This window comes from Hordeum vulgare, chromosome 2H (assembly GCF_904849725.1).
Source record: "Hordeum vulgare subsp. vulgare chromosome 2H, MorexV3_pseudomolecules_assembly, whole genome shotgun sequence".
NCBI lineage: Eukaryota > Viridiplantae > Streptophyta > Magnoliopsida > Poales > Poaceae > Hordeum > Hordeum vulgare.
In genome coordinates this window covers 477,690,929-477,705,984 of record NC_058519.1, presented here as the reverse complement: position 1 = coordinate 477,705,984, position 15,056 = coordinate 477,690,929, and positions in this window count along the sequence as shown.

Sequence of the window (15,056 nt, the reverse complement as noted above, 5' to 3'; positions counted from 1 at the left end):
CTCTTGATACGATTGTCGCGACCAGATGACGGAGCCGTGGAGATGGCGTATCCCGCCAACGATGACTACTACCCCGATGATATGTCTCCAATGTATCTATGTTTTTTGATTGTTCTATGTTGTTATGTTATCATTATTGGATGTTTTATAATCATTTTATAGCAATTTCATATCATTTTTTGCGACTAACATATTAACATAGTGCTAGTTGCTATTTTTTACTATTTTTTCCTTCGCAGAAAATCCATATCAGATGAGGTCCAATTGCCACGAAACTTTACGGAGATTTTTTTGGACCAGAAGGAAACTTGGGGGCCAAGATGAAGCAGCAGCCAAGGCCCAAGGGGGGCACTAGACACCACGATGCGCCAGGGGCCTGGTGTCTAGTGGGGCCTTCCAAAAGTTTCTGCACTGCCTCTGAGCTCTATAAATACCCCAATATTTCCGAAACCCTAGAGGAGTCGATGAAAAATTGTTTCAGCTGCCACAAGTTCTAGAGCCACAAAAAGCAATCTAGAGCCTTTTCCAGAGAAGAACGCGATCATGGAGGGGTTCACCATCTTCATTGGCGCTCCTCCCATGATGCGTGAGTAGTTCATATCAGACCTAAAGGTCCATAGGCAGTAGCTAGATGGCTTTCTCTCTCATTTAGTTTCTCAATAAGATGGTCTCTTGGAGATCCATATAACGTAACTCTTTCTTTTGCGGTGTGTTTGTTGGGATCTGATGAATTGTGAGATTATGATCAGATCTATGAAAACATATTCATGCTTGATTGTTATAGCCTCGTATTTCTTCTCCTATATTTGGTTTTTGTTTGACCAACTTGATCTTTTATCTTGCAATGGGAAGAGGTGCTTTGTGATGGGTTCGATCTTGCGGTGCTCAATCACGGTACTAAAAGAGACATGACGGACATGTATCGTTGCCATTAAGGATAAAATGATGGGGTATATTCCTACATGAATAGATCTTGTCTACATCATGTCATCGTTCTTAAGGCATTACTCCATTTTTCTATGAACTCAATACACTACATGGATGCTGGATAGCTGTCGATGTGTGGAGTAATAGAAGTAGATGCAGGCAGAAGTCGGTCTACTTATTTTGGAAATGATGCCTATATACATGATCATTGTCTTAAATATCGTCATAATTATTTGCTTTTCTATCAATTGACCAACAGTAATTTGTCTACCCACCGCTTGCTATTTTCTTGAGAGAAGCCACTAGTGAAACCTACGGCCCCCGGGTCTACTTCGCATCATTTATTTGCAATCTCTACTTTGCTATTTCTTTTCTACTTTATTTGCTCTTTTATTTTCAGATCTATATTATGAAAAAAACAAAAATATCTTATTGCACTCTATTTGCTATCACTAATATATGCATCTATCAATCTATCCTTACTTTACGTACGAGGGATTGACAACCCCTCTACGTGTTGGGTTGCGAGGATTTGCTATTTGTGTGCACGAGCTGCTTACATAGTCTTGTGGATCTTCCTACTGGATTGATACCTTGGTTTATTAACCGAGGGAAATACTTGTCGTCGCTATGCTACATCACCCTTTAAGCTTGGAGGGAGACCAACGCACTCGCAAGGAGTCACAAGATTTCTGGCGTCGTTGTCGGGAAAGATCAAGTCAAGATCTAGTAGGTTCCTACATACAAATATTATATCCTTGCAATTACGTTATTTGCCATTTGCCTCTCATTTTCCTCTCCCCCACTTCACAAAAAATGTCTTTTTTTATTTTCCATCTTTCCCTTGCCATTTTCTTGCCGGATCTTTTATCTACTTATTGCTATCGAAAACTCCTCCCTCACTACAAATACCCATGAGATTGAAGTTCTCAATTTGAAGCGGAGGAGAAATTTTGAAAATGCTTGGTATAGGATTTGCAATGCTCATGATAGATCTATCCATAGGTAATCTACTATCCTTCTTCTTTGAAACTTTTATATGAGAATTACTACTTGGTACATATTTGTTCTTGATACTGTCACCGGGGGGAATTTCTGAAGTTGTCCACCCTCCGATGCTCTCAATGCCATGGGAAGTTTATTGGGGTTTCCAGGTATCATTATAAATGAAACATTTTTAACGCTTGATCATGTTATGCAAAGGATCGATGCTATTGAAAATTATTTTTTACCAAACAACATGTTGAAAATTTGGATAAAAAGGTGCAAGATCTTGTTAATCGTATTTGCTCAAGGACGGGAGACATTATTAAGATGCTAAAAGAAAAACAACCCATAGCCAATGAAAGGGTAGTAGAGAGTCCCGCTCATATTGATAAATTAGAAGAAAAATTTAGTAACTTGAGCACAGATTTTTCTTCTATTGAAAATTTTGAAAAAACTCCTCTTGCCAAGAAAACTACCCAAACTTCCAAGAACAAGGGTGCCTCTTCTAGCAACAACGTAGATCTTAAGATGATTAGGGTCCACTTCAACTTGAATGAACGTCCTCATATGGATGCATTCTTTAAATTTATCTCTAGGAGTGTGATTCTTGAGAATATGCATTTCAAATCTCTAAGAAATCAAGGATGTGTGATTGAGGATCTGGAAACTAAGGATTACAATACCTAAATTTATCTTATATGCCTAGCTAGGGGCGTAAAACGATAGCGCTTGTTGGGAGGCAACCCAATGGAATAAATTTATTTTCGTTTTTGTTTTCTGTTCGTGAGTGTTTGAATAATTATGCTACTATTATAGTTGTGTTTTATTTAGTGTTTGTACCAAGCAAAGCCTTTGGGATCATGCAGGGTACTAGTTGATGTAATCCTGCTGTAAAACAGAAACTTTTGCGTCGAGTAGAAAAATTCGTAATAATCACAAAAACGTCCAAAGTGTCTGTTTTTTACACAATATTAATACAAAAATTACCTACATTGTCCTAATGTTTCTAAAAAATTGGAGTTACATATAAGTAAATTTCAAATCTTTTCAGACTGTTCTCTTTTTAACAGATTCTATTTTCTTTGTGTTATGTGCTTATTTTAATGATTCTATGGTTTATATGGGGGGGCATAGGCAATGGTAGAGTTAGAAACATTAAGTATAATGCAAGAAACAAAATTGGAATATGTCTTCAATAGTACTTATAGTAAAGTTTGGTTTTCTTATACTAACGGATCTCACGAAATTTTGTTGAGTTTTGTGTGATTGAAGTTTTCAAGTTTTGAGAGAGATCATGATGGATGATGGAATAAGAAGTGATAAAAGCCTAAGCTTGGAGATTCCCATGGCACCCCAAGTCAATATCTAAGGATTACCAAGAAGCTAAGCTTGGGGATGCCTCGGAGGGCATCCCCTCTTTCTTCTTGAAACCATTGGTAATTTTACTTGGAGCTATATTTTTATTCATCACATATCATCAGTTTTGCTTGGAGCGTCTTGTATCATTTTTGTATTTGCTTTATTTTCTAGTTAGTTTGTCATAATAAACCATTCTGGGCACACCCATTTGAGAGAGATAAATTATGCCATGGTTTGTTATAATCGCTCTTTATGCTTCACTTAAATTTTTTGAGCCATGGAATGGCTCAAGTACTTCACTTATATCTTTTTGAGCATGGTGGTGATGTTATTTTAAAGAAATTTGCTCTCATGCTTCACTTAGATTATTTTGAGACTTGTTGAAATTTTAAAGAAATCCTCTCTTGCTTCACTTATATAATTTTGAGAGTTGAAAATTTTAGAGGAACTTCTGCTCTCGTGCTTCACTTATACTTGTTTGAGAGCTTGTTATTTGCATTGGCAATTTGCTTTAAATGAAAAATAGTGCCAAAGTGATGAATGTCCAATAAAGATATAATAAAAAAACTTTCATGAAGATCATTGGATATTCAATTTTATTCTTTGCATTAGTTTGTGATATGAAGATAGTAATATGTGAGTTATTTTGATGAGTAATTTTGCTCTAGTAAGAATATTGGTGTTAAGGTATGTGATTTCCTATGCATGCACATGAAGTCAATAATTATGCTGTGAAATTACATCCTACTTGTGTTGCATTATTTGGTGTTAGTTATGTTTAATGTTCACTTATGATGATTTGTGTTCCTTGGTTGGGCGCTTCTCAATCTATTTGCTAGCATTCACTTGTACTAAGCGGGAATGCTGCTTGTGCATCCAAATCCTAAACCCAAAGTTGTGCCAAATGAGTCCACCATACCTACCTATATGCGGTATTTCAAACCGTTCCAAGTAAATTTGCAAGTGCGAACTCTAAATATTCAAAATAAAATTATGTTTTGTTTTCCCGTACCGCTCATGAAGCGGCGAGGGGTGGCCGGTATCTTCCATGTTAAATTGGTTATTACCAAGATAAGTGTTTATTCACTTGTCATTGCACGAGAGTATGGCGGTAATAGGGATGCCCAATCCCCAAAAAAAAAGTTTATTTTGTCAAATAATAAATTCCTTGGAAAGTGTTGGTATGGACGGCACCCGTGGATACGACTAGCCGTGGAATGTGAAAGAATGGTGGAAAGGGAATAAACTTTATTTTCAGTTTGGGAACCCCCTATCATTTTTTTAGCATGGAGGATATTGGAAACTCTTAGTCGTTCTTGTTGACAGGAAAATCATGCCACCCTAAAAATTTTATCTCTACGTTTCTCACTTTGAGCTATGGCACCTCTACAAATCCTTGCTTCCCTCTGCGAAGGGCCTATCTATTTACCTTATGCAATTTTTATTTTTGAAATTGAGTCTCCATCTTCTCTTATAAATCCCCAACTAAGGAACACCATTATCACACTTGAGCATTGGATGTAGTTAATATTTGAGTGTGTTGCATGAATGGATCAATGATAGAGCATGATGGGCTAGGGATACTGTTCTTTAGCATTGATATTTTGAAAGAATTGGTTGCTTGTTGATATGCTTGAGTATTGAAATCTTCATGTCAAATTATAGACTATTGCTTTGCATCATCTACAAGTCCCTATGTCTATACTAAAATAAAAATAATATGATGAACATGAGAGACAACATTCCACAATAAAAAAATTGTTTTTATCATTTACCCACTCGAGGACAAGTATGAATTAACCTTGGGGTTGCTGATACGTCTCCAACGTATCTATATTTTTTGATTGTTCTATGCTGTTATGTTATCATTGTTGGATGTTTTATAATCATTTTATAGCAGTTTTATATCATTTTTTGGGACTAACATATTGACATAGTGCCTAGTGCCAGTTGCTCTTTTTTGTTGTTTTTGTCCTTTGCAGAAAATCCGTATCACATGCCATGAAACTTTACGAAGATATTTTTTGGAAAAGAAGGAAACTTGGGGGCCAAGATTGAGCTGCAGCTAAGACACATGGGACCCACTAGACACCACGACGCGTGAGAGGCCCCTTGCGCGTCCTGGTGTCTAGTGGGGCCTTGTGGAAGCTTCTGCACCGCCTGTGAGCTCTATAAATACCCCAACATTCCAAAAACCCTAGGGGAGTCGATGAAAAATCGTTTCAGTCACCACAATTCCAGAGACATGAAAACCAATCTAGAGCCATTTCCAGAGAAGAACACGATCATGGAGGGGTTCACCATCTTCATTTGTACTCCTCCTATGATGCGTGAGTAGTCATATCGCACCTACAGGTTCGTAGGAAGTAGCTAGATGGCTTTCTATCTCGTTTTGTTTCTCAATAGAATAGTCCTTGGAGATCCATATGATATAACTCTTTCTTTTGCGGTGTGTTTGTTGGGATCCGATGAATTGTGAGTTTATGATTCGATCTATGAAAATATATTCATTCTTGATTATTATAGCCTCGTATTTCTTCTCCGATATTTGGTTCTTGTCTGGCCAACTTGACCTTTTATCTTGCAATGGGAAGATGTGTTTTGTGATGGGTTCGATCTTGCGGTCCTTAATCTTAGTGAGAGAAAGAGACATGACATGCATGTATCGTTGCCATTAAGGATAAAATGATGGGGTCTATTCCTACATGAATAGATCTTGTCTACATCATGTCATAGTTCTTAAGGCATTACTCCTTTTTTTCCATGAACTCAATACACTAGATGCATGTTAGATAGCGGTCGATGTGTGGACTAATAGAAGTAGATGCAGGAAGAAGTTGGTCTACTTATTTTGGACGTGATGCCTATATACATGACCATTGTATTAAATATCGTAATAATTATTTGCTTTTCTATCAATTGCCCAATAGTAATTTGTCTACCCACCGCTTGATATTTCCTCGAGAGAATCCACTAGTGAAACCTACGGCCCCCGGGTATACTTCACATCATCTATTTGTAATCTGTACTTTGCTATTTGCTTTTCTACTTTATTTTCTCTTTTATTTTCATATCTATATTACCAAAAAAAAATACCTTGTTGCGTTCTATTTACTATCACTCTTATTTGCATCTATCAATCTATCCTTACTTTACCCAGGAGGGATTGACAACCTCTCTACATGTTGGGTTGCGAGGATTTGTTATTTGTGTGCACGGGCTCCTTACATAGTCTTGTGGATCTTCCTATTGGATTGATATCTTGGTTTCTTAACTAAGGGAAATACTTGTCATCACTGTGCTACATCACCCTTTAAGCTTGGAGGGAGACCAACGCACCCGCGAGGAGTCACCCGACGGTGCCTACTACTATGTGGAGGCCGCTGACGACCAGGAGTGTGTTTCTTGAGCTTTGAAATCGAGCCCTCGAGGCCCTTGGCTAGTAATATGAAGCTTGTATGTTTTAATTTGTATCCAGAGTTGTGTTGTGATATCTCCCCGTGAGTCCTTGAGATTGGTCGTACGCATTTGCGTGTATGATTAGCGTATGATCAAAACCGGGGGCATCACAAGTTGGTATCAGAGCCTACTGCCTGTAGGTAGCACCCTTTCCAACTCCTTGACCTAAGTTGATTCTAGTACTTGAAAAACTTTACTAACTTGATGCCGGTGCACTAAAGACTGGGGTCCCCAGTGCCCCGGACTAGTGCGAGGACACCAGCAGCCCCTCTGCAGGGGCAAGGCACGCCGCTGGAGCTTAAGACGGAAGCAAGGCTCAGAAGCCCCGAAGTAAGAGATTGCAAGCCCCCGGCAAGCACTCGCTTGCTAGGCATAAAGAAGAGACCCCGACAGGAGCTCCCTGCTAGGGAGATGGACAATACCAAGGCGATCCCCTCCCGCCAAGGAAGGAGGACCGAGCCCCGGCAAGCCATCCTTGCCGGGGAGATTGACAAGGCCTCGGCACGCCATCGCCTCCCTGCCGAGCGGAACAAGAAGAGCCTCGGCAAGGTAACCCTTGCCGGGAAGGAAGAGGAGGCCCGAGGAGAGGTGCGGGCCCAGGGCGCCATTGCATCCTGTGAACGCCTTCACCGACGAACACGCCACCGCCGATGCATGGACCGCGCGTCCACCCACACGCCACCGCAACACCCCGAAGTTGCCACGTGTGGGTACGTGTCCAACTCCCCCTGGCAAGGCCATGGAAGTCTATCGAAGTATTTAATGCACCGCAGTAACACTATGGCTGTCAGGCGGCACTGTTCTACTCATGAACCACCGTTCACCCATTGAGCCACTGTGGTGACCCCTTCGCCTATAAAAGGAGGCCCGAGGCTCAGTAGTAGGGATTTTTGGCTTGTTGACCAATCGAAAGGCTGTAAGAGGGATAGATCTAGAGTAACCTAAAATGAATAACTAAACACATGCAGGAGTAGGGTTTTACGCACCACGCGGCCCGAACCTGGGTAAAAAAACGACCTTGCCGGGCCCTGATTGTTGGTTCTGCTCTTGCCGCGACCCCTCTCCCGCCAAACCAGTAAAAGGGGACCGTTGAGGCCCCGATAGGTGTCGATCTCTTCACCGACATCTTTGGCGTGCCTGATAGGGGGGTCGCGGGAAGCAGGCCGGCCTCAACGCCGCCCCGATCCGACTAGCCGCTCGACGGCTCCACGGATCTCAATTTGCCGTAGCATCTTCCCTGAGTGGGAGGAGGCAGTGGCTGCTCCGCCCGCGCGAGAGTCCGTAGCACCTCCATAGGTGCCACGTGAGCGTGGGTGGAAGGAGCGGAAGCCCCGAGCTCTGCATCGCCTGGCCGACACACCTCCTTGGAACGCTCGCGTTGTTGTCGAGGGCGTGACAGGGGGCTTCGGCCAGGCCTCCTACGCATACTCCGACCGTCGCACGTCTCCGGAGTGTTGCTTGGTCGTCGAGGATGCGTCCGAGGCCCCGAGCCGCCCCTTTACGTGCCCTCCGGCTCACATTTCTCCTTGGAGCGTTGTGATGCCAAAAAGATGCGCTCGGGGGCTCCGCCAGCAAATCTCTTGTGAAAGAGATGAGAAAGTGATACGCCCCGGCGTGCCTCTTTCCTTCAGAGTGGCCAAAGGCCACGGGCAAGAACCTCGTCGGCGAGGAGGCCGCTGGAGGCAACATCAGCTTGCTGGGGGTATGGTTATTCCTCCCCGGCAGCACCTTCAGACAATGCGGCTAGGAATGCCGCGACGCGCGAGATAAGTACAGAGGCAAACTTCTTGCCGGACTCTTGGTAGATTAGTTGCATCCTTTTGAAGCATCGACTCTTGTATGAGGATCCCGCATGCAGATGGACATTGCTAGGATTGGTGCACTCCAACTTCGTTTCGAGCCTGTTCAAGGACTTGAGCAGCCAAAGAGCGCCCTCATCTTGTTTCGAACTCATTCAACATTTTGGATGGGTACGTAGCACCTTATTTCACCTCGAGCCGCGCTTGACGATTTACATGGTTGCACCGAGTGCGGCAAGGAGTCTTGCCAGTAACGACCTCCTCTGCCGAGTTTTCTGAGGATCCGCTCCTGTAAGTACTCGCGACAGGGTAAGTCAAGCCGGCAAGCTTGTGGAAAGTGCAAAGGAATAATCATACAAAATGAGAGCCGAATAAAGTATGCATCTATTCATTCATTTTTCTCGATACATTTGATACCACTTACAAAGCATTGTTGTCCTAACCTAAAGACTGTGTCTTTTGACGAGGAGCGACATATGCGGAGCAGTGAAGTTCAAGAAGGAAAAAAGAGTAGTAGGGCCCGCTGCGCAACCCAGGCTGGTTCCTCCTGGACCAGCATTGCACAGAGGAGAACGGGGCCATGAGGGAAGACGGAGCCGAACTCCAAAAGCTGTCGAGAAGACGAGGCAGCGTCGGTTCTTCCAGCGCGCGGGTCTCGGCTCGGGACGGAGTGAGCGGTGGGCTAACGGTGATGGTGCAATCGGCGGTCAGTCCGAGGTCAGGTCCTCGTACGCAGGCTTAACCCGCCGAGGATCTGACCCATCCCCACTGCCGTTGCCGTCCGACCCTTCCCCGTCACCCCTAGACGAGGCAGGGTTGTCGGTCCCGCTGGAGCTCCCTTTGCAGCAGCCGAGACGCGCACCTGAGCTCCCATATAGCTTGACGGAGAGCAAGTTGTCCGCCGTCATCTTGAAGCGGAGAACGTGCCCATCCCAGAGATTGTGGGCACGAGCGAAGCTCTTCCACCCACGGCCAAGGAACAGGAGCCCGGGCCCCGGATGTTCTACGACCACTGGTACGGCACCATTGCCGCATCCGTGTACCCGTAGCCATAGCGTCAGGGGCTTCTCCTCCTCCATCGCCTTGGCGAAGGCGCGGGGGAGCTGTAGCCGGGTCCTGATGCGTCCTCGCAATTGGACCAGGAACTCCAATGGGGTCCTTCCGACGTGGGTTCCCGCCGGAACAAGCCCAGGAGAAGGCGGAGACGCTGGAGTAGCGCTCCACCTCCCTCGGCCACGTCCCCGGCGTCCTCGGCCCCTCGAGCCTCTCCCGCCACGGTCGACGGGGCTACCGCTGGCTACGGCCTCGGAAGCTGTGGCAAGATCCAAGCGGGATCCTCTTGCCACCCTGGCGGCCGACGGAAGCCGACCCCGTCCCCTAACCATGGTTAGGGGAGGGTGCCACCAGCAAGGTGGAAAGAAACAAGAGAAGGCAAGGCGATAGGTGCGGAAGGCTTCAAGAGTGAGATGGGTGGGCAAAACCTCCGCACAAACACCATAATTTATAGGGCAAAGCTCAGAGGCCACACCCCTTGCTCCAGAAGCCGCCGCCCCTCTCGCCCAATCGCTCTCAAGTCACGAGCGGAACATGGAACCACCCTGATGCGCCAATGCATGCAGGGGCGGTTCCATCCACGCCCGGGGCAATTGAGACCATGATCACCACTTGACCGACCGCCTGTGCGCATGTCCTATGCGTGGCAGAGACGTTTTCAGGGAATAAAGGGGCCATCATGCGCACGCCGCGTACCCTCCCACTTCGTGCGTTCAATGCGCGAGGTGAGGAAAGAAATCCTATAACGACTCGATTCTGATGAGTCCGGTGCCTACGAGTCCGTGCACCACTTTGGGCCTGGCCAAACAGGGCCTCGCATGCGTGTGTGGCATGCGCCCCGGGGCTCCTGTCGATGCACTAAATACTGGGGTCCCCAGTGCCCCGGACTAGTGCGCGAACACCGGTAGCCCCTCAGTAGCGGCCAGGTGCGCCGCTATAGCTTAAGACTGAAGCAAGGCTCAGAAGCCCCCAAGTAACAGATTGCCAGCCCCCGGCAAGCACTCTCTTGCTGGGAATAAAGAAGAGACCCCGGCAGGAGCTCCTTGTCGGGGAGATGGACAATACCAAGGCGAGCCCCTTCCGCCAAGGAAGGAGGACTGAGCCCCGGCAAGCCATCCTTGCCGGGAAGATTGACAAGGCCTCGGCAGGCCATCGCCTCCCTACCGAGCGGAACAAGAGGAGCCCTGGCAAGGTAACCCTTGCCTCGAAGGAAGAGGAGGCCCGAGGAGAGGAGCGGACCCAGGGCGCCTTCGCGTCCTGTGAATGCCTCCACCGACGAACACGCCACCGCTGATGCATGGACCACGCGTCCACCCGCGCAACACCCTGAAGTTGCCACGTGTGGGTACGTGTCCAACTCCCCCCTGACGAGATCAGGGAAGTATGTCGAAGCATTTAATGCACCACAGTAACACCGTGCCTGTCGGTCGGCACTGTTCTACTCGTGAACCACCGTTCACCCATTGAGCCACTTTGGAGACCCCTTCGCCTATAAAAGGAGGCATGAGGCTCAGTAGTAGGGATTTTTGGCTTTTTGACCAATCGAAAGGCTGTAAGAGGGACAGATCTACGGTAACCTAAAATGAATAACTAAACACATGCAGGAGTAGGGTTTTACGCACCACGCGGCCCGAACCTGGGTAAAAAACGACCTTGCCGGGCCCCGACTGTAGGTTCTGCTCTTGCCGCAACCCCTCTCCCCGCCAAACCAGTAAAAGGGGACCGTTGAGGCCCCCATAGGTGTCGATCTCTTCATCGACACTTGGTTGTTTGGCTTACGGGCCCACATCTTAATCGGGTGGTATTAGTATATTTTACTCCTCTTCTATACGGGTTCTGATCTCTCTTCTCTTTCGGCTAAAAGATTTTGCTAACTCTAACATTAGGTTCTCATAATCACGTCAACATAGAGAGCTAGATTTTCTACTGATGTTCTTCTGATAATATATTACACACAATGTAATTTGACATCCTTGAACCTTCTTTTCACATGCGTCCCGCAAGACAAGTCATACACTTGACTATGGATGTCGATGCCTCTAGGTTCACGGCCATTCTGGTCGACCTCTTGACCAGGCTGGGATATCATTGGTACCCTGAGTTCACTTTGTACGAGGACTTTCACGAGTTCTATCAGGAGTAGTACCAGGTCGAGGTTCGCATCTACGATCAGGAGGACATCTGCGGAGTTGGGGTGATGATTGATATGGCCGTCCAGGATGCTGCCTATATCATTATCACCTGCCTCCGCGGAGCGCACCCTCACTTAGAAGAGACTGCATTCAGATACATCTCGTATGCTCTCGCTCGGGATGAGATTGGATCTGATCTCACTGCATACACTGCTTTCATGCGGGAGCGCAACGACCGATCCTACATCACTGTCCATACCCCGTACGTGAGTTGTCGCGACGACCCACAAGTGCTTGTTCTCTACACTGAGGCACTGGATCATGCCTTCCGAGCTCTGAAAGTTGAGATGTAGGCCATGCGTACCATATTTACGACGCGATGACACAGTTGTTGCCAGCAGTCAGCGCGAGGATCCACCCGAAGTATATCCTCTACCTGTGCATGACAGAGCTGTCACCGGGCCTCGAGTGGTCTACTCTTGGAGATCATACTCCTTTGTGTGGACCTGCACTCCCCCTTCCGGATCAGTACCTCCACATGAGTCACAACGGGATGCAGAATCCTGCCCCTAGGTTCTTCAATCAGGGTAACCGTCAGTTAACCGGTTTAAGTCGTTGTCTCCGATGTTGATGTAGCATTATCACTATGTGTCGTTGTTGTATCTATCACATCCCTAGATTTCACTACTTGGTGAATAGCTAGAATGTGCATCATATTTTATTTTGCATTAGAATTGAATTGGGGATTAAAGAAACCCTAGCACCTCACCCTACTAAACCAATTCAAATGATGTGATTATTCAATGAACCCAAAATGGCCTTAAAAATGTTCATCTTTTATGTTAAATGTTGGCAACAATATTACAGGGATGAATATTATTTTTAAAACAATTTTGGCATTTAAACCAATCCACATAAGTCGCTAGAAATTGCCAAAATAAATAGCTATAAATAATTTAGTTATTATTAAATGTTGAATGTTTTTGTGGGGCTTGGATATGATTCAAGTAAACCCCCACAAATATCTTCAATGTCTTAGGAATAGTTTGGAGCCAAAAATAAATAAAACAAATGTTAGAATTACAAAATAGAAAAGAAATAAAAAGAAAATAGGGGAAGGGGCTTACGTGTCGCCAGGCCCAACCCATCTTCCTCCTCTGTCGTCTTCCACCTCTGCCAGTAGGCACAGGAGGAGGTGGTCGCCGCTTCTCTCGGCAGCAGCACACAGCTCCATGCCTCCTAGCCTCCTCCGTCGCGCTCGCAACGTAGATAAGCTCCACCAAAGCCGCCCCCATCTTCTCCTCCTCTCCTCACTCGCTCTACCCTCTCCTCCCCTCTGTCTGCCATGGCCGACGTGCAAGGTCACTGTCGATAGCTCGCTCCGGCCGTCCAACCTCGCCTCTGAGCTGTGGAATCGTTCTGCCTTGACGTCCCGCAGATCCACACGCGAAGAAACGCCACCGAGAGCCCGTGGAACACTGTCAGGCCGTCTTCTTCAACCTCCGGCCAGTGAGCTCGCTGCCGTCGATCCGCCGTCTCCAGGTCATCTCCGAGCCCGCTCTCGACGCTACTGCCCTCTTTGTAAGTTGAGGATTCTATTTCCATCATTTCCCGTGTCTTTCCCTAACCATAGCCCCGATTCCACCGCAGCCCAACGAGATCCGTCGCAGGAGCTCGCCGTCGGTGAGGCTCCGTTGATCGACTGGTCCATCTGAGGCCACCAGCACCTTCAACGCATCGAGTAGATCACATAGAAGCTTAGCCGCAGCCGTTTCGCGCCCTGCTTCGATGAGCCCGACGAGGCTCGAGCTCCGGCAGCCGCCGAGCTCATCGCCAGCGTCAACTCCGGCCTCCTCAGCCCCGGGGGTTCGAGCAAATGGACTTGCAGGCGAGTGGTCGTTCTTCCAGTGGTATCCGCCATCCATTTGGTCGCCTGAGATGCATTTCCGATGCCCTCCGCCATTCCTGTTGTCGCCGGAGGCTCGCCACCGGTGAATTTGACCTCATCGCTAGTGGGTTTGACCCCCCTGATCCAATGACAGGTGGGGCCAGCCTTTGGTTAATTAATATTAACCTAAATAAAAATAGTTAGTTGTTTAAATCCTAATGAGACAGTGACAAGTGGGCTCAGCCGTGCTAATTAGCTAATTAGCTTAAATTCTAAATTTATTTTAAACCTGAGATAGTGGCGAGTGGGTCCCAATGGTCAGGTTTGACCAACAACGGCCATTATTGACCTGCTGATGTCAACTGATGCAATATATATATTTTTTTGTAATTAAAACAATTCCACAAATAGTTCAAAACTTCAAAAATTCATAGAAATTAATCTGTAACTCAGATCAAAATATTTTATATATGAAAAATGATTAGAAAAATACAAGGAATTCAATGGTGCTATCTTAATGCATGATAAAACAAGTTATACATGAGCATCAGGCCAAATCAATTGAAAGTATATTTGAGAAATACCTTATTTGAAGTAATATTTGAACTTTGATTCAAATAAGCTTCTATTAAACAAATGGTAGCTACATTAGCCCATGTCACATTTCATTTTCATGCCATGATCATGCATCATATTGTCGCACTTGAATTGTATTGATTGTTGTTGTTTAATTCAGTAGGCCCTACTCCACCGGATACCTACGATCACCAGACTGAAGGGATACATCCCCCTGCTGAGCAACAAGGCAAGCACCCCTTTTGAGCATTCAGATAAAATCCCATGTTCTAGCTCCTGCTCTCATTTATTGCATTAGGACACATCGTGATAAATGCTTTTGCCTTGGTAGTTGAACCCATTTCCTTTGCATGACCTGTCCTTGTCACAGTAAATAGCTAAACCCTGCAACCTAGCATACCTTGTAGATGCTTGAGCCATGATGTGCTTACCTGCTATGCTTGCTATGATTACAGTTGTGTCAGGCCTGTTTCATCTGGGTGATGGACTGGAGTGAATAAATGTGTTCCGGTGACAAAGGTTAAGTGTTGAAACTTATTTGGTAAAGGTACCGACGAGAGCCTGTGTACGAGTACATGGCGGGTTGTCTCATTGGAACCGTTCTTAGGAACTGAGTTACGTGTATGTAATCCAAGACTAGATACTACCACATGTTGGGCCCTGAAATATGACCCCGCTCGGCTTATTAGTCGCCTAGTACTCGGTCCAGGAGTTGCAAGTAGTTTCTGGTGTTTGTAGTCATGTTGGAGGCCGTGCACGGTGCTGACCTTAGAGGTGGACTATGATGCGGTAGGCAGTTGCACGGTGTACCAAGTAGCACCCGGATGGTGGGCTTGGTAACCCTGCGCACATCGTTTGGGGCCGTAGCGGAAACTT